General features: G+C 41.8%; 1 protein-coding gene across 8 annotated transcripts in view; it reads left to right on the top strand.

Moving 5' to 3' along the window:
• The window catches only part of Ncald (neurocalcin delta), a 432610-nt gene that overhangs the window by 91789 nt on the left and 313917 nt on the right, over positions 1 to 26904 (top strand). The window contains exon 1 of one of the 8 annotated variants that reach the window (XM_029469812.2): positions 18913 to 18931. The exons of the other annotated variants lie outside the window; for them this stretch is intronic. The gene's annotated coding sequence lies outside the window, so the exon portion shown is untranslated. Of the gene's footprint in view, positions 1 to 18912; positions 18932 to 26904 lie in introns of those variants that run through there. 8 annotated transcript variants of the gene reach the window in all.

Here is a 26904-nt window from a genome sequence, read left to right on the forward strand (position 1 = left end):
CCAACTGAGATCCTGAGGTACCCAACAGGATCAGACACCAGCTCCCTCTGGTATGTGATCTACAGAAATGCAAGAGGGTGAGAATGGGGGATGGGGGAGGGATAGGGTGGGGCGGGGGAGGCACTGCATTCCCTTCTGGTGCTGCTCTAGATTCCTTGGGAGCTTCTAAGGCAGCAAGGGACCACTCTGAACTCACAGGAAAGGGAGGCTGACAATTTTCAGAAAGTAGTTCTCATTCTGATTTTATCTTTGAGCCCCTCCTGCCTCTGCCAAGGTGTCTTCAATCCTTGTCACAACTAGCTTGGGTCAAAGGTCATCACCACCAGTGGCTCTGGGCCATACATGGTCTGCTGGTACATCCTAAGGTCTGTAGCATGCTCCTTCTGACTTTTTATTTCTCCCTAGGTTTGAGCATCATGTCTTCTGTCTTTGCCTCCTCTGGCATCTTTTTTGGACATCTTCCCAGTGAATTAAAGTAGACCCTGAAATAAACCAATGTACCTTTGCGTGAACAGGAGATCAGATAAAGTGCTTTTAGCAGTGGCTTTTCATTTCCTTTATCAAAAATTGTTGTTGGGAGGATTGAGCTTCGGAAATAAGAAAAAGATAGAAAGAAGAGATTGGCCATGTGTATGTCCTGCACTGTGCTGATGAGAAAGGGGAAAATTGGCTGACCATTGTTTGTTTGTTTGGAGACAGGGTCTCACTGACATGTGGCTTGCTGTCAGGTGTGTCAACTGTTAGAGGTCCTTCTTCCAGGTGGACTTGTCATTGTGACAACCAAAAGCAGCTCACCAAACAGTCCTGAGCAATTGCCAGTGGGGCAAGAGCATTGGCAATGTCTCCTGTAGGGCTCCCAGCTATGCACAGTGCAGGAGGGCTGCCCACTTACCCCCCTTCATAACATAGAAACAGACTACAGTCCTGACTAACCTGGAACTCACGTTGTAGACCAGTCATGCTTTGAACTCACCTCTGCTTCCCAAGTGCTGGCCCACACCCGGCTAGGGTTTTACACTTCAGTTGTTATTACCTCTAGCAATAAGAGCTAGTCTTTAAAAACAGAATTGAGACATTAGGAGACTGGGTGAGGGATAACCAAGTTGGCCTTGGTCAAATGCATCTGTAGTGAGACACCAAACAAATCTAGGCAAATAGACCCTTTATTCCTAGATTCTCACAAAGTCACAGTGTCCAGGAACCAAAGCATGCCAGGACAGAACAGTAGCCCTGACACAAGCATTTCTCTGGTCTGGTAGTAATCCTGGGTTGTGACATGTTGTTTCCTGAGTCTGTTTCTATGTTATGAAGGGGGTAAGTGGGCAGCCCTCCTGTACTGTGCATAGCTGGGAGCCCTATAGGAGACATTGCCAATGCTCTTGCCCCCCTGGCAATTGCTCAGGACTGTTTGGTGAGCTGCTTTTGGTTGTCACAATGACAAGTCCACCTGGAAGAAGGACCTCTAACAGTTGACACACCTGACAGCAAGCCACATGTCAGATTATCCATGCTACAGACAATGACGCAAGCCACATGCCATAGCGGCAGGACCCACTTGTGTATGAATTCTTACCTCAAACCCAGCAAACTATTTGCACCAAGGTTTTATTTGCAAAAAAAAGTGATTACAGTCTTTCTGGAATGTGCAAGCAAATCATTCATGCTGATCGGTATCCTTTGCTCTCCCCCAGGAAGCAACTGGAGAGCAGGATTCCACTGTGCTAAGCTCAGAATTCCAATTCTCTGGGATAGGGCAACATCACTGCTGTGGAACCTGGGAGAATCTTAGCTGTGTGACTCTCCTAATGTATTTAGGTAGTGCCATTGATTCCCGTGACAGGAAAGCTCATCTGGAGCAGGCTGTGGAGAGGTTTATGTAAAAGCACTGAGGTCGTCCACGTAGGATGTGAAGGATCTCAGGCAGAGGCTGACTTTCTGTCCTGGGCCCATGTGGGGGCAACAGAAGAACAGAGAGTCAAATGAAACTGCCCAGCATCAGTCTTTGTCCTCTATTACTACTTCCTGGACTCTATCACAGTGATGTAAAATACAAAGAAAAATGAGTATAATTTGTTAGCTTCTGACTCCTCTTCTTTAGGCTTTTCCAGAGTGAATTGCTCTGGATGAATGCCTTCTTCCCATCTGAAGACAGAGAGTATGATAGCATCAGCAGCATGTGACACTAGCCATTGCATTCCTTTTTTGTTTGTTGAGACAATATCTCTCTCTGTATCCCAAGCTGCCATCAAAATCACTATCCTCTTATCTCGGTCTCCCTGGTAATGCACTACAGATGTGAGCTGCTGTACCTGTTTTGCATCAGTTTATCTTTCTGTATAGTAAATTATTGCAACTCATGCCTTGAGTCTGGGAAGCACAGATTGGTGACCACACAGTCTGTAGGGGTTCAGAGTCCAGCACAGGTCAGCTAAGGAATCCAGCTCCTCTGTCAAGGTTTCAAAGGCCTGAAATCAAGGTGACAACTGGGCTGCGAGTCTCAGTGGACTCTCAGGATACTTGGCAGCTCAGGGCTGTCTGGCAGGTTCCATTGCTTCAAGTTGGAATGCTGAGGTTTCTGTTTCTTGCTGGTTGTGGTGGGGTCCCCTTTTTATCCACTGGCACCCACAGTTACCAGGACAGTTTGTGGCACAGACACTGACTGTCTTTCAGACCAGCAGGGGGTGTGATTCCTGGTCAGCTGGGATGAGATGGCTAGCCCATGGCCACTGGTCACACGCTGAATACTCAGTGAGGAAGTCACCATCCCCACAGTTTCACAACCACCACCTACTTCTAAAGGGTGTCATTATACAATGTGCAGATCTTGGACGCCATCTTGGAGTTCTACTTACTGGAGCTGACAGTTCTGGGGAGTCTCTGACACATTGCTAAGCGAGTTGTGAGAAGTTTATGGAATTAGTCACTAACTAATGGCCACCAAGATGTGTCCAGATGCTACTCTGGATTAATCTATAGCATCAGGAACCTTTCCACTCAAGGCATCCTAGCCCATGGTTGCCATGAGGGACAATCAAGACCACTAAGTGCCAGGTAAAGTGAAATTGCTGATGGGTGTGGTCCTGATGGCAGTCAGTTTCTTATAGACTGTGGAATCTGGGTAAAGCCTTGGGTGATGCACATTTTTCATCTTGATTAGACATTAAAACTACAAACATATGTATGTGTGTGTGCACGTGTGTATATATGTGTGTATGTATAGGATCCTGCTGATCCTTCATAATTGTTCTTTTTTTTTCTTCTGGTATGGGAAGAATCTGTGGGAAGGAGCTGCTTTTATTTCTGTCCCATCTTTTGTTGTTGTTGTTTTGTTTTGTTTTTGTTTTTTTTATTTTTTGGTTTTCTGGTTTTTTTTCCTGGGGTTCTTGTTGTTTTGTTTGCTCGTTTTTTGTTTTTTGTTTTTTCCCTCAAAGCAATATTAATATGAAAGTTGATCCAGTTGTACATTGCCATGGAAGAACTTCAGAGTCAATTAGTAACAGCGAGGCAAAACCCATACGACATCCGTGTGAGTTGTTTGTCCCTCTAATAAGCGGCACTATCTTTACCAAGCAGAGATTTTAGACTCCAAGGTTTAAATGTCTGCAGACTTTAAACTCAGGTGACCTACGGGTGAAGCGAGGAAATACAGGTGCCTTATCTAGGCATGTGGCATGCACATTGAAATCATAGGTATTGAACTAATAAAAATCTTTCATTGATGTGAGGTTTTTATTTATAAAATGCTGTGAGTTTCCATCAGCATCCTGTGCTCTTTCTTTTCAGAAAACCCCGTGTCTTAGATAAGAGCTGAGACACACAGACTAAGCTCTTCAGTTTGTCCTCAAATGGCCAGGCTGAGAACTCTTATCTCCGAAGTTCTAGGCTGAAGGCAGTGAGCTGTTGGGAACACTTATGGCGATAGTAAGAGCGTTCTTGCATTTGCTATGATAAATATAATATATGCTAATTATAGAAGGTAAAATTGGAAAAATAGAAGAGGTGAAACAAAAGTCCCTTAGTTCCTGCACCTATATAACAACTGTCAATATTCTAACATGCCTGTAAAAATGTATAATATATACATATTGTAGGCATAAATTTTTACAACCTACTTTAATAAGTGTCCAGCCTGTCCTCTAGCGCATCACCCAATAGAGGTAGTAGGAGAGAAAAGTTATTATGATGTAAGTGAAGTGGACCTGTTTATTAATAGTTCCTTGGGGGTGAGCTCCATCTTCTTTGGCAGCAGTTCAATCCTGTAGCAAACACCAAATACAATTTAGCAGCTTCAGACCAGTCCTCTAGGCAAGCAGACAGCAGGCACAAGCCAGCAGCTATAGTTCAATCCTAAAGAAACCACAAAGCTCCCCAACCAGCCTGAGGCAAGGTTTCTGAGGCAGCATTGCCACAAGCTGAGCTCAACCAATATAAGGCAAACCAGTATATAACATGTCCTTAATGAAAAATAGTGAGGCAGAGCAAACCAAACCAATGCTCAGTGCTCATCTCCCACTGTCTGTGAGATCATGTTTATACTCCTTCATCAAGCCCTCTTTCATGTGTTTGCTATATCCAAAGTCCTTTCACCCGTGTCTACTTCAAAAAAACTCTTATCTTTCCCGTGACTGCTCCAGCAAAACATTCTTCCACCTGTATTCCCCAGCAAAACATTATTTGATATAACTTACTTTTCAAAGAATTTGAAGTTTCTATTTCAACATATATAATATATAGTATATAGTAATTTATAAATACTACAAATTATATACATGTATATAGTATACACATGTATATATGTACACACATATGTATATATTCATATATATGCATGTATTTACATATATGTATATATGTTATATACAATCAATTAATATATTATTATATATTATACTATATTATATCATATACAATATGTTATTATTAATATATTTGATATAATATATTATGTATAATATATTCACATATATTAATAAGCAAATAAATATAAATTAATATATCAACATATTGGTACAATAATATGCTGTCATATCATAGTAATAATAATTAATATGATATCATATATCATATATCAATCATATATCATATATTATATTATATTATCTATTACATATTACATTTACTTATATGTTAGATAATATATAACATTTATACATTTTATATTATATATACTTATATATAATATAGATAAATTATATGTAATTACATATATTAACTGCATTAGTATATATACCACATGCATTATAATTATAATTAACATATAATATATACATATTTACTTGTCTATGTTGTGCTAAATATATTCAACATCTGTTTAGTATAGTTTGGTAGCTTTATTTAAAAATACTATAGATTTATGTTTTGAAGTTTTAAAATGTTTAAATTAATCTCTATGTGTGTGCATGCTTGTGTGGAGTCTGACTGTCAATGTCTGGTGTCTTTCTCTATTGCTTCCCATCTCATTTTCTCAGACAGTATCTCTTCCTGAACCTGGAGCTCACTATTTTTACCTGACTGGCTGGCTATTAAGCCTGGAGAGCCACTTGTCTCCCCACGCCCAAGCATTGGGTTTAGGCTCATTTTGCAGTAAATCTCTCCATCCCATGTTTGCCCCGGGAATGAAAACACAACACAGTTAATATGATTACATGCTATGCACCTAGATTGGGCAGATTTACCGCTATGCTACCATCTTCCACAGCTTATGAGACCCCTTAGAACTTGCAGTTTCTCCAGGCCATGTGCTTCTGCTCTGCTTTTCTCATTCTTCCTCCTTCTCTGCATCCTCTCCCTCTTCCATTTTCTCCTTCTCTCCCCCACCTTTTGCTCCACCTTCTCTTTTATCTGCTCAATCATCAGCTCTCCTTTATTTTACAAATTGAGGTGGGAAGCAGGTTTATAGGAAATCACCTGAGTGCTGACTCAGTCCTTGTTTTGCAGCCACTCACAGGAGAACGGAATTAACATCAAATATAATTAGCCTTAGGGCTATCCATAACAGCTTCCCATCTCATTGTTTCAGACAGTATCTCTTCCTTAACCTGGAGCTCACTATTTTTACCTGACTGGCTGGCTATTAAGCCTGGAGAGCCACTTGTCTCCCCACACCCAAGCACTGGGGTTAGGCTTATGTACCCAGCTTGTATGTGCGTGCTGTGGATTAGAACTCATATTCTCATCTTTGTGCAGTTTACTCATTGAGCCATCTCCCCCCCGCCCCAAAACCTTGAGATTTTAACATGTAACTGCAGTGAGCATTTTGATTTCTTTAAACTCAGAATTTTATAGGTATGTGGTTTTGTTTTAATCCCAGGTGTAGGATATGGGACTGCTTCAGATTGTCTGTAGCAGGTGACTATGATTTGCCTCATGCTCTAGCAGGGCTGTGATTTGCCAGCTGCAGATAATTTTGGCAAATATATGCTGTTTTGGAGTCTGGGGACTTTTCAGAAGATGTATAGATGCTAGAGCCCTGATAGAAGAGGCTGGATGGCTGTTTGGTGGTTAGTTGCTGTTGGTTTTGGTTTGTTAAGTGGTTGTGCATAAAGAGATAAGAAGGAATTGAATATCCTAATGATGAAGATCAAATATGCCCCAAGGAGCTCGATGCTCCTACTCAGAAGGAAGCAGTCTAATAATATTGGTGCCTACTTTCCCCTCTTGTCTTCTTTCTCTCCTACCCAGTGTTTGGGGGGGGGGGGGGTGGTTGGAAGGGATTCGGGTGGAGAAGGGTGGTAGAAATAGGGACCTATAAAATGACCAAAAGTCTGCTACATTTAACTAAGTAAAGTATCCTTCCATATAACTAAGTATCCTTCAATATGACTAAGTGTCCTTCCATATAACTAAGTGTCCTTCCATATAACTAAGTGTCCTTCAATATAACTAAGTGTCCTTCCATATAACTAAGTGTCCTTCCATATAACTAAGTTTCTTTCCATGCTTAAGATAACAGTGGTTAGGAATGAACACTGGGAAGTCAGAATGCTCAAGTCTGAATGAATCCTGGCTCATCACCACTTTCTTTGCCTTGTGCTAGTTATTTAACTTCTCTGCATCACACCTCCCCCCTTTTCTCTGTTAAAGATAATACTACTACTTCATAGAATAAGAGTAAAGAATAAATGAGTTTGCTTAAAATATAGCCTGGCACATAGTAATTGCTGTGTAATATTTTGCCTTGTTGACATTACATACAGTTCTCACTGAGTTCTATCGATAATTTACTTAACATGTGCCAGTGTTTCAGTGTTCCCAATTTTGATGGTTAGAAATGATTCCAAATACACATTTTTGTGTGCTCATTAAAATTATTTTTGTAAGTTACATGTTAGGAAGTAAAGATCTGTGACCAAAATATAGACCCCCTTTTAAGGTTTTTGTCTTTTGGGGGCAGTTTTTATCCTGTGAAAGTCTGCATCAACATACACCTCCATATGTGTGTATTTCCTCTTCTGTTCAAGCCTAAGGCCACAAAAGTATCTTGTGTTCTTTAATTATGAGCTAGATAGATATTTTCCATGTGTTTAGTTGCAATATTTGCATATTCATAAATTATCACTCCCTGATCTTTACTTGGTTTTACATGTCTCTATTAAAGTGACATGAAGTGGTTTCCATATATCAAAGATACTTAGTGTGTTTAACCACTATAGTGTTGAAGAGATGCTCAAGGCTTGTAGCATATATAATGGACACAGACTGTGGCTTCATGCACACTGGTTCCCCTGCAAGACTGGTGCTGTCTCTGACCTTCTACCAGAGACATGCTGTGATGGTCTGTCACTTTGGTGGCAGAGGTATGTTTGTACAGTGACAGTATGAATTTCTCATGTAAATCATACATGCAGTTAGTTAAGGAAGGGACAGTGGTGCATGGTGCTACAGAGGTCACACCACCAAGACAGCACCCGGCCCCTGTAACTTCAGCAATCACTTCATATCCCTGGGCTTTGGGGGATGAGGTTTCATAAGGAACAATTGTCATCTTACAATTTTGATAAATACTGTGAGTTCCCTGGAAAGAGCCTTTTGATTTATTAAGAGATGTGGAGCTACCTAATCGAACACTGTCAGAAGTCCCTGAACAGGTGGAGGAAGACTGACTTTTTAAAGCACAATTGATCAAGAGAGAGCACACTCAGCAAACCAGGACTTAGTTACTTCCTGATTTCTGTCATCTACACTAGTCTGGGAGACCTCTGGCTTTGTGGTCTGCTGTCCCTGGGTGCTAGATGTTATTTGAAGCTGATATCCTGTTTGAGTTTTGAGTTTGTCTTCATGAATCTTCCTGTTAACTGCAGTGTAAAGTACAAGGGAAAAAAAAATGTGCTTTTAGCCTAAGCACAACACATGAACTGGGGGTGATGGAGGGAGTGTGTTCTGATCTGGAAGTTGCACCTAAGTGAAAGATAGATGGTTGGCGATTGGCTAATGTAGGGAAGAGCTTGTTATTACAGGAAGCAGCCATCCATGGCATGCCTTCCCAGCAGCCCTTAGATCTCTGCCAGCAGAACGCATGGTACCAAGAAGTAAAGGTTACTGAATTAAAGATGAAAAAGTAGGGATCCATGCCAGGCCTCAGAGTAGATTGCTTTTAAGATTTTCTTAGCTCCAAGATTTTTAAGTATATGAGGGTTTTTTTAATTTGCTGGCTTGTTTGTATTTTAACTTGAACCTGTTTTGTCTACTGTAGTCACTTTCGCAAGATGGAGCACAGAATGAGAGTCCCCAGGGACAGAGAGGGGAGGTGTTGCTTTGTGAGCATAGACATTTGGATTTGTGGTAGCAGGAAGTTCCGGGGATGCATACAGAAGTGAACATACAGAAAGTTACTGGGCTGTGCACTTAAGGATGGTTGAGACAGGGCTGGCAAGATGGCTTAGTGGGTACAGGCACTTGCCGCCAGGCCTGAGAACATGAGTTCATTTCCCCAAACTCACATGGAAGAAGAGAACTGACTCCTGCAAGCTGTCTTCTGTTGTCTACATATATTATATGGAGCATGTACTTGTACATGCAAGTACGTGTACACACACACATATACACAAATGCAAAACAAATGGTTAAGAGGGTACATTTTATGTTGTGTGTTTATTCTTTTTACACAATAAAAGAATGAAACAAAATGGTAAACTCATGTGCCTACTCTGAATTAATCCTGGGCTGGCTAATATAGGTGACACACAAGTCCAGGGCAATCCCTGCTTTCTGTTGGTTCACAGTTCAGTTCTATCACAGCTAATGTACCAGGTAGGATCCAAGGACCCCACATACAAGCCAGCTTTGTGGTCTTGGTAGACCCAAGGCCCTGTCCATTGCCCCTTTGTGTCTTCTGCATCCATGCACAGCCTTCAGTCAAATGCAAACTTGACGAAACAGCAAAGATGAGCTAATGCTTCTGCCAGGAGGCACCCAGCAGAATCCTTGTACAGAGGAGGGCTACTGCCCAATGAAGATGGCACCAACCCACCAGTCCATGCATCCAGTTTCTGGTGGTGGTTCCTCTCACAAATTAGTCTATGCTCTACTACTCCACTTAGGTTTTAATGAAAGTCTAAATTGTAAATTTAACTATGAACTAATAGTCTTTATGTGATACACTGGGAGAAGAAAAGGAAAAGGTGATTTCTAGTGTTTTCCCTCCCGAGTATTGGGAATCAAACCAGGGTCTTGCTAGTGCTATACCAAGCCTACAGCCTCAACTGAAGACATAAGTATATATGTTCTGTAAAAGGAAGAAACACTGTAGCTGATATGGTTCCTACTTCTGTAATAGATGACAAAGTCATCATGGATGTAGGTATGGTATATAGATAAAAATCGGGTGCATATCAATGACCATGTATAATATAATATAATATAATATAATATAATATAATATAATATAATATAAAATATATGTGATATATATGTGTGTTTGTGTGTGTCACACATATCTCTGTGTGTGTGGGTGTATGTGTTTCGTTTTTGGCAAGATTTTTTTTTTCATACAAGCCTTCATTGCTAAAGAGTTTGTATCTTTAGTCACATTCTACCAACTTTACCACTACACATGGAAGAAACACACAGCAGCCTAGAGAATCCTCTGGATTCCAGACATTCTTTGTTGTGCCTTCATTTGTCAGCAGCAATCTTGTTTTACCTTAAGAACTGTGACCTTAGCCGGGCGTGGTGGCGCACGCCTTTAATCCCAGCACTCGGGAGGCAGAGGCAGGCAGATTTCTGAGTTCGAGGCCAGCCTGGTCTACAAAGTGAGTTCCAGGACAGCCAGGGCTGCACAGAGAAACCCTGTCTCGAAAAACCAAAAAAAAAAAAAAAAAAAAAAGAACTGTGACCTCACTACCCCGAACCCTCTCTGTCATTTGCCTCAAAGACATGAGGTACTTAATATCACTACATGAGGTAGTGAGTGGATAATGTACAACCTGCTTCCAGATACACTGAAGAGCATCCGTGAAACATAGCTGTGGAGGTTGATCATGACAGTCAACTTAGTGGAATCCAGAATCTCCTTAGAGACAAATCTCTGGGCAGTGTCCTGAGGGATTATTTAGAGTGAGAATGGCCTTCCCTAAATGTGGACCGTGCCATTCAGTGGGCTGGGTTCTCGGACTGAAGAGAAGAGAACTAATCTGAGCACCAGCGTTCATCTCCCCACTTCCTGACTGAAAAGGCAGTGTTGCCAAGTTCCTGCCACCATGACCACCCACCATGATGGATTGTATCCTGGAGCTGTATCCCAAAATAAACCCTTCTGCTCTCACACTGATTGAGACCAGATATCTTGTCACAGCATAATAAGTAAGTAGTGCAGCATCTGAATCCTTTACCTCTGCTGTCACTTGGTTACATTTATATCATATTGAAGTTCCAGGCATGACTTGAAAGAGAGCAATGTAGGATCAACAGATAGATAGATGGCCTTACAGCTTACTCTGGTCTTCAGGACCTGCTGCAGACTCATGGATCACTTCCATTGGGTGGCAGAAGCCACTTACCTGATGTTGTGGCTTGGGGGATCAAATGATGATCACTTAGATAACAGGGAGTCGCTTGAACATAAGCTTGCCAGATGCCCAGAGGGTTTAAGAATTGGGTTTTTGAGAGGGAATGTTAGCAGCAGCTGCTTCTTAAGTGAAGAAATTAGCAGCAACAGCAACATGCTTCACATGGAAACCTCGGAGAGTTGACTCCCTGATACTTGGCCTGGATATAATTCCTGGATGTCTTTTGTGGATATGAAGCTCCATGAGCTGAGAAGTCAACAACTTAATGGGTATCAGGCTGCTCCAACTCCTTCCTGACCTTAACTGACCAGTGAATTTGTTTGGAAGAGGAGGGAACACCCTCCATGCAAAGGGAGTGGTAGTTTCTGTTTACAAAAGCGGCTGGTTTTGTGTTTAGAGACCAGAACACTGGTTTCCTGGTGGGCTATTCTCCTTTGGAAATGAGATTGCTTCCTCATTGTTGTATATCTTTTCTGGAAAGACCTGATATTAATAGTTCCCTCTAGAATGACTTATTCTTCTATGAAGCAGGAAACCCTGTTTAGTCAAATATCTGGGATAAGATTGTGAATGCTAGAACATCATTTCCTCCCAAATTCACTTCGTAAACCAATAGATACCTACAAGTCAACCTTTAGGGAAAAGCGGATAGAGCCTATTAACCATGTGATTGTCTCAGGCTTCTTTGTATACAAGAGAAAGACCTGAATTTGAAGCGCACTGTGCCTTGGGAATGTCACTGCCCATCCTCAGAGGAAGCTGATTGCATCTCCATGCAGTCACCTGCTGCTCCTTCATCTCAAATGGTATTTCTATTTCTCATTCTCCGGCTTAGACAATTCTGAGCCTTTTAACTCTCATTCTTGTTTCTGTGATGCAATGCTCTGGCATTTGGGCTATGAAAAGGTTTATGAAGCAAAATTGACAGAATTAACACTTGACCCAGCACATAAAACAGAAAATTCACAAGAGAAAACAAAGGTCATTTTTAATAGCTAGTGACATCTTTGTCTGTGACAGTTGCTTTTGGTGTGTGCAGCTGATGTCCATGGGCTTGTGATATGGATTTGTACTTCTGACTGTTCTTGAGGTAGGAAGCCCTCTGTAAAAGATGGCTGACTCTTCATACCTATAGACATGTCTAAGGCCTCAGCAATCCTTTTGCTGCCTTTAAGAAGATTTTCTCTCCAGACTCATTTCCCCATAGTTCCTATGGCCTCATCTTGGGATGGGCAATGGTACATTTTTCTACTCCCCCCACAGCCCTTGCTTCTCTTTTTGGATCTTTGCTCACCCAATTCCTAATAACTAGAATGATCCTGCCTCTTATTTCCACATAGGACATTGCTATTTTAAGCCCAAATGAAATTCTCTTTTCTCCATGAAGCCTTCCCAATTCTTCCAAAGGAATGTCTTTAGCATTTCTTTAATTCCAAACAATTTTTTGTTAACAGTTGTTTTGTATTATTTTATTTTCTGGTTAACAGTGTCTGTCTTTTATTTACATGTTTGTCTTTCTCTTGTGATGTATGAACAGTATGACCAAGGGCAGCCCCCATTTATACCTAATGTTGGCCCCATCTGATAGAAAATTGGCTGGTTACTGTTAGGACAAGTGGATGGAGGTATGGCAACATCACACTCACAGAATGGATAAGGGAGCTGGAGAAAGAGGTGACAGGACTGGGCTGGGACCACTGGGCGACTCCAACTCCCTCATTTGTATTCATTCTTCTCTGAATGTCTTCCTAATGACACTCACTGCCCAGTGGCTCCTATTTCCTGTCAGAAAGTTGGGTCTCCTGGGAGTGTAATGACAATCCTCCCAACTGGAGGTCTGTGGACATTGTTTCCCCTTAGAGCTTCAAAGAAGAATACTTGGTATTGTGCAAAATATTTAGTACACATGTGAAAGAAAATTTGTTATTTATTATATTCAATTTCTTCGTATATTAAATGTTCATCTACAGAGAAGTTGACAGAACGATTGACAGTCCCTGCATTTTGCTACAGTTGTTTTTGACTCCTTTCAGATACATGCACACACATATATGTACATATATACATACATTTAAGCTTGTATTTAAGTAAGATTTACCTACAAATTTTCAAATTCAATTTCTAGAACACTAGATTCACTTGAGTAGTGTCTTAGTTAGAGTTCTACTGCTGTGAACAGACACCATGACCAAGGCAAGTCTTATAAAAACAACATTTAATTGGGGCTGGCTTACAGGTTCAGAGGTTCAGTCCATTATCATGAAGGCGGGAGCATGGCAGTATCCAGGCAGGCATAGCACAGGCAGAGCTGAGAGTTCTACGTCTTCCTCCAAAAGGTTGCTAGTGGAAGACTGACTTCCAGGCAACTAGGGTGAGGATCTTATGCCCACACCCACAGTGACACACCTACTCCAACCAGGTCACACCTATTCCAATAAGGCCATACCTCCAAATGGTGCCACTCCTTGGTCCAAGAATATACAAACCATTACAAGTAGGCTTTAAGGAAATCATTATACTTCACTCTATTTCTATATACTTTCCTCCAAAAGTGACCCCCCCACACACACACCATCCCCCCACATATTAGCATTATTTTTATCTAAGAAGTAAGTAATAATTTCATAAAACTGTCAAAAATATGCGGATTTCCCCAAACTGTTTTTTGGATATGGATTCTACTCGATCCATTATGTCTCTTTAAGTTTTTTCTTTTTTACAAAACAAATTCAAGTAATGTCTGTCTCTCTGCCTATCTGTCTGTCTATCTATAGTCTATATATCTAAGTATCTATCTATCTATCATCTATCTATCTATCTATCTATCTATCTATCTAATCTATGTATCTAAGTATCTATCTATCTATCTATCTATCTATCTATCTATCTATCTATCTATCTGGTGTGTATGTATGTTCATGCACACACATGCCAGTGGAGATCAGAAGATAATTTATGAGAGCTGCTTCTCTTCTTTCATCATGTGGGTACCAGGGATTGAATTCAGGTCATCAGTCTTGTGGGCGAGCACCCTTTCCTTTTGAGTCATCTCATGTGTCCTTTTAGGCCCTTAACTGCAACATGCCCTTCTGACTGTTTTCAGTTTTGTGTGCGAGCTGGGGCTGGGAGACAGGACCCTTATTAATGCATCTTCTCCTTGTTAATCCCAGAAATCTGTCTTTATCTACTGCGCTCCGTGCTCCCCTCCTCTGCTCTGAAGAGAGCTGACCTTTATCAGGTTTTCTCCCTGGTCTCCAGTGAGAATTCTGAGATGGGTTCAAGACCGGTATGGACTAGAAATGTTCAACCAACATTAATCCTGGGGCTTCAAACAGACCAAGGTTCTTTCCTGTTCCCTCTCCCCAGCCTGAGACTCCAGAGATTGGAAGTAAGTGGAAAGGTTGGAAGGGGTTTTCTAAACAGTGCGATCACGGGTCTTGGGTTGGTTTCTCTTCATTCCTCACAGATACCAGTCAGCATTAGGTTCTCGAGACCTAAATGTTACCTTTCCCCTTGGGATTTCTAGGCCTCAGGGACAAGCCACACACAGTCCTTTCTCTTCAGAGGCGAAAATAACATCCATAGGGGAAAAGCTTTCTTGTGCCTCTGCTCTGGTGCCTTAGACGACATGAAGAGGATTTTAGCAGATCAGAGGTCTATGATCTAAATCAGGGTATTTCTGATGGGGCGATACTTACATAAAATATAATTTAATAGTGAAATCCGGTAGTTAGTCCAGGGCAGTAGACTTTCGACAGAAGAGTACCTGACAACCCAGGGCACATGCTCAACCTGGTAGTTATACCCCTGCTACTTGCTTTACAAAGGGTCTTATTCAAGTGAATAAATACAGGAGGCATGGAGGTCTTCATGCTCACCGAGAAGCATTAGGAGAACCTGGAATGCTATGCATACATGCTTGTTACCTCAAGGGAAGGAACGCAATAGCTGTTATCTACCCAGAAGGCTGGAACCAGAAGTGCTTATGAGCGACAGTATACCTCTATCACTAGATACTTCCCCAGGCTCTTATCATAAATTAGTTTCTCTCAGTAAATATATAGAACCAGTCTTTATGGACTTTGCAAAGAGTTTCAATGTAGTCACATCCAATTTGTATTTAGCTTACTTTGTTCCTCAAAGAAATTTATGTATACTTCATTGTACACTCGGGATTGAGCTAATTATCACTAGAATACATTTCACTGAATTGGGCTGTGCTAAATATGCCTAAAATAAACTACCGAAGCCCATTAAGGCTGCAAGGACCCCTGCAAATAAAATTATAAATAAACAGAGTGGGAAAATGTGTGCATATGCTCTGCCACACATTAGCATCAGACAAGACTTGCCCTACAACAAAGGCAATTTAATTGGGCTTAACCTAAAAAAGAAGTTGCTTGTAGAGATTTAAAATTTTTGATCTGCTTTCTGTTTCTTTCTCTACCTGGTAAATCCTTTGATGGGGAGAAACATTCAGTTTTCATTACTTATTTATTTATTAACCTGTTTATTCACATGCTCATCTAGCTTTTATCAAATGCCTATAACTGTAGGCATGGTGCTGGATTCTGAGGAGAGACCAGAGGGAGAGTACCTAAAAATAGTGTGACATATGTGTGTCCTTTTTCTCTTGTTCCAGCTAGAAATTACCTATGAATAAACACACACAGTAGGTTCATGCTTATGGTTTATGTTGGAAAGTCCTCTAAATTACAAATGTACAAAATTATCTCGTTCCCGTTATTTTGAGCCTTCACACCTGACACCTATAAATTCATAGGCCTCCTTCTGTACCTCTTTTGTTATACTCAAAAGATCTACATGTCTGAACACTCTGGAGCTGTACTAGGTCTCATGGGTGCTCAGATTTATGTCAGCACACAGCCCCCATGAGCTGCAAGGAATATGGCGGCCCCTTTGATCTTAATGGTAGAAACCATCTAAAGTCTTTTGATAAAGAAAGAGAGGAGGCTGGTGCTATCACATGGTGCTTTTAAAAACTGAATTGGGGTAGAGTGATGGCCCAGTGGTCAAAAGCCCATGTTACTCTTGCAAAGAACTGACAATCAGTTCCTGACACTCATGCTGGGTGGTTCACAAACACCAGGGAATCTGATGCCTTCTTTTGCTCTTTGCTGAATTTTGAGTTAATCCTATAAGCAATGTGCTACCTTCTCACATATATGTAAATAAAATAAAATCTTTAAAAAAATGTTTATTAAGTGCTAACTGTGTTAACCTCTGGGGATAAACATGAATCTGAGCCATTTCTCCTTCAGAGAGATGAGTGTGCCTTGACTATGAAGAGCTCTGAAGCAATAGCCACACTCATAAAGTCATAACCATCACTGTGGTGAATGCGACAGAAGGCATGCATAAGAAATACAAGATTTACTTCTTGAGATCAATGGCCTTAGGGAAAGTCTCTCCAAGGGAATCACATTCAACCAAAGTCGGGGGAACAAATTCAAGTTAAGCAAGAGGATGGTAGTTGAGAAAGGTCTCCTTCATGCAGAAATGACTTTGCTGGTGAGGAAGTAGTTCTCGCAGAGGGATGACTAGGGGAGGGGGTGGGGGCATGGATAGGAGAGAGAAGGAGGGGAGCAGGAGGGGACTGAGAAGAGAGAAAGAAGGAATAGGATGGAGATAGGCAGAGAGAGCTCCTCTGGATGTGAAGTGGGATGACTTGGCTTGTTGAGACAGGAAGTCTCAAGTGTCATAGCTAGAACGCTGCAAGCACTTTCATAAAACTGCAGCACAGACATGAGGGAGATCACCAGGCTGAAGGCTGAGGTTATCCTATAAGCAATTGAGTGGGTAGGATTGAGAATGGTTTGTCAAACTTGAATTTGTAAAAGGTAAGTTTCAGAGATGGATGAGTTCATTGAAGACATTGAAGTCTGGGAGATCTGGCATATGTCTGGTGAATGATGAAGGCTGCATCTATGGCAGGGTGCCTTTTGACATTGCAGTATGACACTGTGGTTTACAAATACGTTAGTCTCTTTCAATGTTGCTGTGAAATACAGGAGGATCATGGGACACAGGTAAGGTACACCTGACTTAAGGCCATGGTAACCAAATGGAGAGTGGGGGACTGGGTTGCTCAGTAGGCACAAGCTACAGAATTCCCTTGCTGAAAGCTGGTGCAGGAGGAACATCACAGGATGTGCAGGTCGCTGTCTTATGTGATGAAGAGGTAGGAAGAAGATAAGCTGACTCCATCAAGGGATGGTACGGTCAGTGTGCCCCATAAGTGCTCAGTGCTCATGGGAGAGCTAGCCTGACATTATGAAGTAACCCATTAGTTAGTGTTTCCTGAGGTTGATAATGTTCTGACTGAATATCTTTGATATGTTAACATGGTATTTACTGAGGGAATTGGAGGCATGGGAACTATTTATAAAGAGTGTTTGCATTTTACTTGACTTGGAATGACTCATGACAGACTTTTTGCATGTGTTTGAGAGATATTCAGCTTTGTTAGATTTGAAAATATGTTATTTCTGGCCTTTTTAGAGGGTGGTTTTTTGTTTTGTTTTGTTTTTAAGAATTAAGTCTTACAGTGAAGCTTGCCACATTCTGTTTCCTTCCCATTCGGTTTCCCATGAAATCCACAAGTCAACATCTGGCATTTGTTCTTCTTTATAAGGACTCAACAGGAGTTAGACAAAATATCTAGTTGTAACGTTCTTATCCTGAGCTGGGTCAGCAGCTGAACCAGACAGGGCACTAGGAACAGCACTGGATAATGTTACAAAGGCCACTTAGGCAGTACTTTTTACTGCAGACTGAGAGGTCTTGGAATGCATGGGATAGCTGATCTGTATGGCATCATCCAAGGCTGAGGTGGGAGAGTGCGGGCACTTAGTCGGCATCAGGCCAAGCGAGTGCATAGAATTTTCTGTTCTTTGTCAGGTGGGAAGCGTCGGCTGACAATGACAGGACATTTGCTCCTCGGTCTTTAATGTCTAATCCTTGGACTCTGAACTTGAAAGTCTTTTTCCCAGTTCGAGAGTCACATATTTTGAGAGCTGGAAGGAACCTCTGTAATAATCTTAACCCAAACTCCTGGGGGGAAAATGTCATCCACAAAGAGAGTTTAAGCAACATAGTTACGGTCTTTTGGTTGGCTAATTAGTGAACTCTCTGCCCCAGATGAACTTGTGTAGAGAATGGTCCACCTTCCTCTTTTATTTGCCAAATAACCTCCCTCTGTTATTTGCCAAAGTCTTATCTACTTGATAGAGTCTCTCGGAATTAGTCCCAATCATTGGGAAGACAACAAGTGCTTTTCTAGGGAAACTAACTTTTGCTTCTTTCCAGAAGGATTTTTCACTCTAACCCAGCATGACTCCCTACTTTCACAGCTCAGCATGGCATCTCTCTAATAGCCTTCCTCCTAGTTGGATATCAGTATAATGGTTCCAGCAAAACTCCATGTTCTATAGCAAGCATCACCTCTAAATTCAGGACATAACAGGTGTTGGGGACTGCTGCCAGTTCATTCAGTGCTGGCGGTGCTCCAAGCTCCCTTGGAAGCTGTTATGTGTGCAGGGGAAACTTTGCAAAGGATCCCGGAATCTTCAAATTACAAGGCTTATACTTTCCTGGACCTGTGTGGTTCAGTAACTTCTGGATGTCCGTGGGCCTTAGTCAGCACTGGCAAGAAGGCACTCACGAACAAGTGACAGCTGGGGCAGCAGCCCACTCGAGGGAAGGAATAGGAGCTTTAGAAGGAGGTGTGAGCAAGACGAGGGATGGGCTTGTTTTACCCATTGGCACTTACCATTTACCATCTTGGATTTGTGGGAAAGGATTGGGAGATATGCTGTCTGTGGGATCCTGTAGTTCTCTTCATCCTCCTGTTCCAAAGAGTCAACATTCTCATCAGGATGTATGTGCATGGATGAAGGAGACTGGTGAGTCAGGATATGTGTACAAGGATGAGGGAGGGTATTGAGTTAGCATGTGTGTGTGCAAGGGTGAGGGATGGAAATATGAATCTAGATTTTCTCATTTATGTTCTGAAATGACCTGGCTTGCAATTCAAGAGTCTTTTCTTCATTCTTTATTAGAACTGGATTTTGAAGTGGTGACCACTGACTGGTCTTACAAGATCTTGCTTCCAGAAAAGTGGAAGGCACTGGGTCAGAGGATATAGCAACCACTTTTCTTTTAGCTATGATTAAAATGTTCTGAGCAAAGCAACACAAGGAAGAAAGAGTCTATTTCTCTGCATGCTTCAGGTTATAGTTCATCATGGTGACAATGTCATGCTGGCAAGAGCTTAAGGCAGCACCCTCAATGTATCTGTGAATGCCTGTGCATGGCTTACTTCAGTCTTTTATCCCTTTGGGATCTCAGTGGACAGAAGGGTGAAGCCTGCAGTGGGTGGATCTTTTCATCTTAATTACCCTCACAATAACCCTGTGCAGATGTGCTAACAGTTTAACCTAATCTAGATAGTTCTGCCCAGACATGCCCAGAGTATATGACCTAATCTAGACAGCTCCTTACAGATGTGTCCAGAAGCATGTCTCCCCAGTGATTCTAGATCCCATCAAATTGATAACCACAGTGTGTGTTAGTGGTTGGGGCTGTCAAGAAATGAACAGCACTTTCTGGTTTAGTTCCTTCTCTGTTGCTGTGATAAAACACACTGACAAAAGCAATATAGGAAGAAAGGGTTTCTTATGACTTCCTGAAGGTTAGATTCCACCACTGTGGGGATTTTTGTGGCAACAGGCAAGGACAGCACAGTGGCAGAAACTAGAGGCTGGCTGATGACATTCTCGTCCACACACAGGAAGCAGAGAAAGGACAGGAAGTGGGCCCCTCAGGAATCCTTCCTCCAGCAAGCCTTCACATCCTAAACATTCTATAACAGTGCTACCAAACAGTACCTACCAACTGGTGATCAAGTCTTCCAATACAGGAGCCCACGAGGACATTTCTCATTCAAATATCTGTACTAGCTCATAACAGAATGCCACTGCATTGGTAAGGGTTCAATGAGAGAAAACTAGGATCATTTATTATAATGTGTTTACTTAACTGTTTCTGGAAGAGCAAGTGGGCACTGCCATCCAAGCTGTGTGACTGAGTGAGAGTGACTGTGCACACCCAGAAGGAAGAGACCATGGACAAAGCACACCACATGAGGGGAACCACATTCTGGTGGATTTCCTTGGGTCTTCAGAATAAACCTCAGACATTTCTTTCTGTATAGCAGAACTTAATTGAGTTCCCAAATGATCATGAATATTGAAGTTCCAGCAGGAAGTACCAATACTGCCTTTATACACCTTGTAAACACTTCCCTTCATTAAAGCTCTTATCTAAGCATGTCATTTCCTTCCTGCTGGGGCACTGGGCAAAATATGTCACCTAACCCTATATGTCTGTAACACAGATAAGGAAACAGAGTCACAGAGAAGACTAATGGCCTTTGTCTCTTTCTGTCTGTCTCTTTGTCTCTGTCTGTCTGTCTCTCTCTGTGTCCCGGAACTCACTATGTAGACCAATATCAGTCATAGTGATCTAGCTGCTTCTGTCGAGTTCCTTTTCATTTTTCAAACAATGGTTGAATGTTCATAGACTGAGATCTTGAGGTCATGAAGTACTTAAGATTAGGAAGTCTACAATATATGAACTGTATTTAAGAGCTGGAGAGATGGCTCGGTGGTTAAAAGCACTGGCTGCTCTCCCAGAGGACCTGGTTTTCATTCCCAGCACCTACATGGCAGCTCACAATCTTCTATAACTCCAGTCTCCAGTACCTGGAGATCTGATACCTTCTTCTTTTAGTTGTTTTTTTTCTTGTGTTTCTGATAGCAATCTTCCTGCTATGTCCTGTCAGAGTGACAGTTTTTGATGTTCTTTTCTCCTTGGAGAGGCATAGCACTTATTGTATTGATCATTGCCTTCTAATAGACTTAAATTGGGGCATTACTTTAATGATTATAAGAGTGATATTTACCGTGATTTCCATATCGTACAGCTGTTTTCTAACATTTAAAGAGTCATTTTCATTAAAGGAAAATGTTGGTTGTAGATAAAAATGCCAATCAAAAAAGAACAAAGCTTGAATCAAAAGAAGCCAATAAAAAAAAATCACAACCTGAAGTTTAATAGGCAAACTGAAAATTCAAATCTTATTCTTTTCCTGAGTTTTGGTATTTGACAGTCTACTTTGTTTACACCTAGGAAATTCATGCCTATGGTGGAAGGGGCATGGTAGGAGAGGTTATTCCTTGGTCTGGGGAAAGGGAAAAAAAAGGTGTGCTTTTCTCAACCAGAAATGTTTTTGTAAAAGAAAGAAAGAATCAAAGAAACAGTGAAAGAGAAAAATGGAAACATTCAAGAATGAGGCAACAGAACAGACACTACAGATCCAGTTAAGAATGAGGCAACAGAACAGACACTACAGATCCAGTCAAGAATGAGGCAACAGAACAGACACTACAGATCCAGGCTCCACAGAAGAACCTTGTGAAATGAAAGGTCCCAAAGGATTGCTAATGACTAAGGAGCTAAGGGGTGTGTCATCCCAATTCCAGACATAGCTGAATGATGTAAGGCCTTTTGGGGGAGTGAACACCTCAGCTCCCCAACACCTTTCCTGCCTCCTTCTCTCCCTTGTTTATTTTTGAGACAGGATCTCATGTGTAGGCCAGGTTGCCCCAGAATTGTTTAGCACAGGTAATCACATCTTAGTCTCTCCAGTGCTCGGATTATAGGCACGAACTACCACTATTCCATGCTTGTCATCTCAGTTCATTTCAGTAGCCATTCTGGGGCCACCCAAACAGCATCCATTAGAAATACAGAAGCGTGGGCTGAGTTGTACACAGCACAGGAGTAGGGCACTTGCCCAGCGTGCACAAGGTCTCGATCCTCAGTGTGGTGGAGGGGTGGCAACATGAAACTTAAAAAGGAGATGCAGCATTGCAGATCCTACCTCAGACTTAATGAGCCAAATCCTCATTTCAAAAGATTAATGAGAGTGGTTCTTAAGCACTTGAATGTTTGAGGAGCAGTTATTTACATAATCGCTATTTCAATTTTTTAATAGTAGCATGTACTTCTAGTAATAAGATTAAAATAGTTCATATCAAAATATTGTGAAGGTAATTCTATGTGAGAACACCCTGGGGTATAAGACACAGAATTAAGACATTTAAATTCATCTCACAGTCAGCTTATTCACTTTAACTGAACAATTATCACTGGCATTCATGTTTAAAGCTTCTTATTTTCCATCATCCTTTGAGCTTTGTCCCTCTGACTAACTCTCAAAAGCTCAGCTCTGTCTTCTAACAATAATATTTCAGGTGCTTCCTCCTTGAAAGGGTTTGTGGATAAACCTACTGCTGTGGTCTGCATCTCTGTTACCCCAAATGCATGCGCTGAAACCCAGTTGTGAAGGGACAAGGTCAGAGGTAGAAGTGCTGGGAAATGACTGGAGCCCAGTGAAGTCCTCACGGATGAACTTAGTGCCTTTCTAAAAGCAGCCAGGGGAGCTCATTTGCCTGTTGAAGAACTTCTTCTGGGCCACCAAGTACTGACTCTGATAGCTTTTCCTGTACTAGCTTTACAATGAGGAATGTCATATTGGAAAATGAGCTTTAGTCGTGTGGAGGTTCAGCTAGATCAACCGTTCTACTACTTCACGACTATTATCATCTTCACTACTGAAATCTTTCGTGGAAAATAAAGCTACCTGTGACTGAGACAAGAAGCTGAAAGAAGGAAGGATGCTCAGACTTGTAGGCACTTATCCTTGTGCAATCTGGATGATTCTAGAATTTGCTTCCTTGAGAACTGAAATAATGCAATTAATGGGAAGAGGATTTCAAGAAGACATACTTATTTTTATTTCTGTACTCAGGCACTAATGTTGGGAAGAAATGGTACTGAACCTCCTAATCACAGCCATTCTATACTTATATCATCTATATCTATGTATATAAGGTCTCCCTGCCTCTCTGTACAGATAACTATAATTTTATTATAATGTACAACTATGTATATGATGACTGGGTCATAGTTTTTGATTTATGTAAGCTTCCCAACTCCTGCTCCTCATGTCCTCCTAGTATAGATGGTAATCTGTTACGGAGGCCAATAGGGGAACAGTCACATGGTACCTGTATAAAGGAAGTGGGCATGTTCTGCTTGTTAAAGATGTTAAAGGTATTATAGAATGGGTAGAATGGCCCCAGGTAAAGACAGACTGATTCAGGATGAATAAACACCCCAGGCCATGAACAGTGGACTTCAAGCTACTGCAGGATTTTTTTTTTCATTTGATTTTTCTGCACAGCTGTCTAACACACACACACACACACACACACACGCACACGCACACGCACATGCACACACACACACACTCATATACATGCATTTACACTCTCACACGGTCCTACTCACACATGTACACACTCATACACACTCACTCACACTCACATACCCTTACACTGGGCAGCGGGTCCTCCAGCCTGCATGCTGCTGTCGCCTCACCTGAGCAGATGCTCACTGCTGCTGGAAAGGGGCAGGCTCTGTGCCCCGCCTTCTGTCCTTGTCATCCCTGACTTCTGCTGCAATGCTGATTTATAAATTCCTAGCAGCTAGCCCAGCTCCTCACAGAGACTCAGCCTGGAGCTTAAGTCGACAGATAATTGTCATCGCTGATTGCTTTGCTGACAAGAGCTTTGTGGCTATTTTGGTTTTTTGTTTTTTTTTTTTTCTTGAGAGTTCCTTAATTAGAGGAAATATCGTGGTGCACTGTCCAATCAGCCTCTTGTCAGATATTATTACATCTGTAGCAGTTTCAGGCGACATTGGGTTTGTTCCTGCCAAGCTGGCATGAGGTTGGCAGCCTGTGCCATAATTTGCTGCCAGAACAGTGGTCCGTGCCCAGCTCTGAGGTTTGTTGCTGGGGCACCCAGACAGGCAGCAGTTCACAACAATGCCACACCTCACAGTGGCCATTGCCTGTTGGAATGCTCACTTTGTTCTTTGGGAAATTATAGACTGCAGGGTCCTTTGGTACTTGCTTTTATATCTAGCAAGGGAATCCTCTTTTCTTCTTCCATGAGAGAAATGCAGACATTATCTATGCTTGGTTTCTCCTTGGGGAAGCGTTAGAGGTGGTTTCCCTTTCAGTCTATTGTAATATGGATACCAACTTAATTGAGAGGAAAATTTGTCTTAAATTAGAAAACATTTGAGGCTCAAAGTTTTCAGGGTTTCATAATTCTGGTTAGTAAATGTTACCAGAGTACCTTTTACCAGCTGATAAAGGGGACACATCAGATTCAGGGCTACTTCACTCGGATGCTTTATTTCAGACTAGCGTGTGTGCAGCTCATGTGTGTATCTGCACATAAACTGCACATAAATGAGATTGCCAAGTGTGCACTAACCCTTCCCATCCCTTATTTCTGGAATTAACTCCTTGCAGCAAAGGTTGAGTAAGCTTTCTGGGGTAACCTACAGTTAACAATGTAAACAGTCTCCAGTCTCAGGAATGTCACACTGAATGGCGAGTGGTCTCTCATGGCTTCCTCCAAGGTGTCTGTGAGGGTGCACTTTTTTTTTCCTGGAATTTTCAAACATTGGAGTAGAGAACAAAGAGTGCAGAATTGACTGAAGGCTTGACATTGAGAACTCCACAGAAATTCTATCATATTCTTGGATTATACAGAGCAGGAGAGAGCAATAGTAAGTTTGTGTGTCTGCGTGAAGCGAGGGTTGGTCATAAAGAGGAGAACTTGGTTAAACGACATGGGGGCGGGGTGAGTAGAGTCCATGAGGCTGATAAGCAGAGAGTGGGTAAGATTCGAGGGCGTGGCTTTCCCTCTTCCGTGTCTAGCTTTGCTTCCTCAACATAGAAACAGCATAAGGCCAGGCAGCCTGCTTCAGGATGACGCTCATGATGACCGCACACGACACACAAATGCTGGGGCAATTTGGCCCATTCACAGGATTTGTGAAAATCAATGTCAATGACCAAGATTCTTTACATACGTGAAAATCGCTTAGCTGTTCTTTGGTCCAGGTGCATGTTGGGCTCTGTGTAATTTGTGAGGTAACCTTACCGTGGTAACTCACCCAGACACTAACTCCACGGGAGAGTAAGTATGTATTGCCTGTGACACGTCTCCCTCATGCTTTCAAGGGAGGGGTGTGGGAGGGGTGTGCAAAGGGTGTGCTTTCACCCTGGGCAGTCTGGGGAGCTCCATGCCTGCCAAGCCTTTGCCTCACCACTGAAGCGGAGCCAGGGATTTTGCATCTGCAGGTCCACGTGAGCAGCTTGAACTCCTTCCTGGTTCTGCCACTGTGCCTTAGCGCAATCCACAAAAGACTTTCACAATTAAAGTCAAAGCAAAAACTAGAGAAAAAATTTAATTTAAAAATTGAATATAAAAGTTCAACATCTGTGATGACATGCTGTATATACATTCTTGTATATTTTTTTAATTGAAAGATGTATTTATTTATTTATTTATTTATTTATTTATTTATTTTTACTTGTTGTGTGCTTGTGTGTGTGCTCATGAATGCAGTATCTGTGGAAGCCAGAGGAGAGGATCCCTCTGGATCCAGAGTACAGATTGCCCAGTATGGATGTAGAAAACCTAACTCAGGTCCTTTGGAAGAATAATATGTGCTAAAACTACTAAGCTACCACTTCAGGACCAATATATTCTTTTAAAGTATTTCTAAAGTTTTTAAAAATTGTATGTGTGTGTTTTGACTGCATGGATGTATGTGCATCATGCTTATGCAGTGCATAAGTAGAGGGTACAGGATCCCCTGGAACTGGAGTTACAGATGGTTGTGAGCCACCATGTGGCTGCTGGGAATCCGACTTGGTTCCTCTTAAAGAGCAAGTGCTCTTAACCCTGGAGTACTTTTTCAGCGCCAGTGCCTGTGTGTTTTATAATTGCTGTGCTCAGGCTGTGTGTCCTTTGAGATAGGATCATATCTCACTGTAGCTCTCAGGTGCTGGAAACTCAAAGGCCTAGAAGCAAGTGTGTCCTGTGTCCAGTGTGTGTGTCCTGTGTCCAGTGTGTCCTGTGTCCAGTGTGTCCTGTGTCCAGTTTATTCCTGCCAGGGACATGTAGCCTCAATGCTTTTTTTTTTTTTTTTTAGATAATGTTTTAAAATCCCTTAAACTGTCCTCTAGACAGGACGGACTTGACCGGAATCAGGTAGTTACCATGGCATCCAAAGACAGTCTCTGGAAGCCCATCGACTTCTCCAGACACAGAGCCGGTAAACTGCTTTGAAGGAGCATTCTCTACCTCAGCGGACAAGAATAGAAACAGTATTTATCCAAGGCACTGAAACTGACTTACAGGGCTCCTCTCTAGAATAATTCTTCTTCCTATTTCGCTGAAAACTGTTCAGTGGTTTGTGCACCTTGGCGTTGACTGGCAGCAGCTTTTCTTTCATCTCTCTAATCTGAAAGCTTCTTTCTGAATAAAATAGAAATGCGAATGACCCTGGCTAGGAGATCCTTTACGTTTCAGAGAGAGGTTAAAGCAATTGAGCCGTTCTGTTTATTCAGGAGCTAAACGAGTCTACCCAGGAGAGCAAGACAGATCCCTGCTCTTCCTGAGCAACCGCTCCCTTCTGGCGGAGCTCTTTGTTTCTTGAAGATAAAAATTATTATGTATATTTGAGGTTTAAACCACAGTATGAAGGCATAGATGATAAACTGGCTGCTATTGTGAAGCAGATGAACAAATCTATTATGCAATAATTTTTTTATTGACACGAGCATCAAAAATTGACTTTAATGAGAATCTGCAACACAATGACGGTTTATTAACTTTGGTGCTCATCTGTGTGTTAGAGCTCAACTGATTACCTTCTGTACCGG

This window comes from Mus caroli, unplaced genomic scaffold (assembly GCF_978045245.1).
Source record: "Mus caroli unplaced genomic scaffold, Mus_caroli_1 scaffold_16, whole genome shotgun sequence".
Classification (NCBI taxonomy): Eukaryota; Metazoa; Chordata; class Mammalia; order Rodentia; family Muridae; genus Mus; species Mus caroli.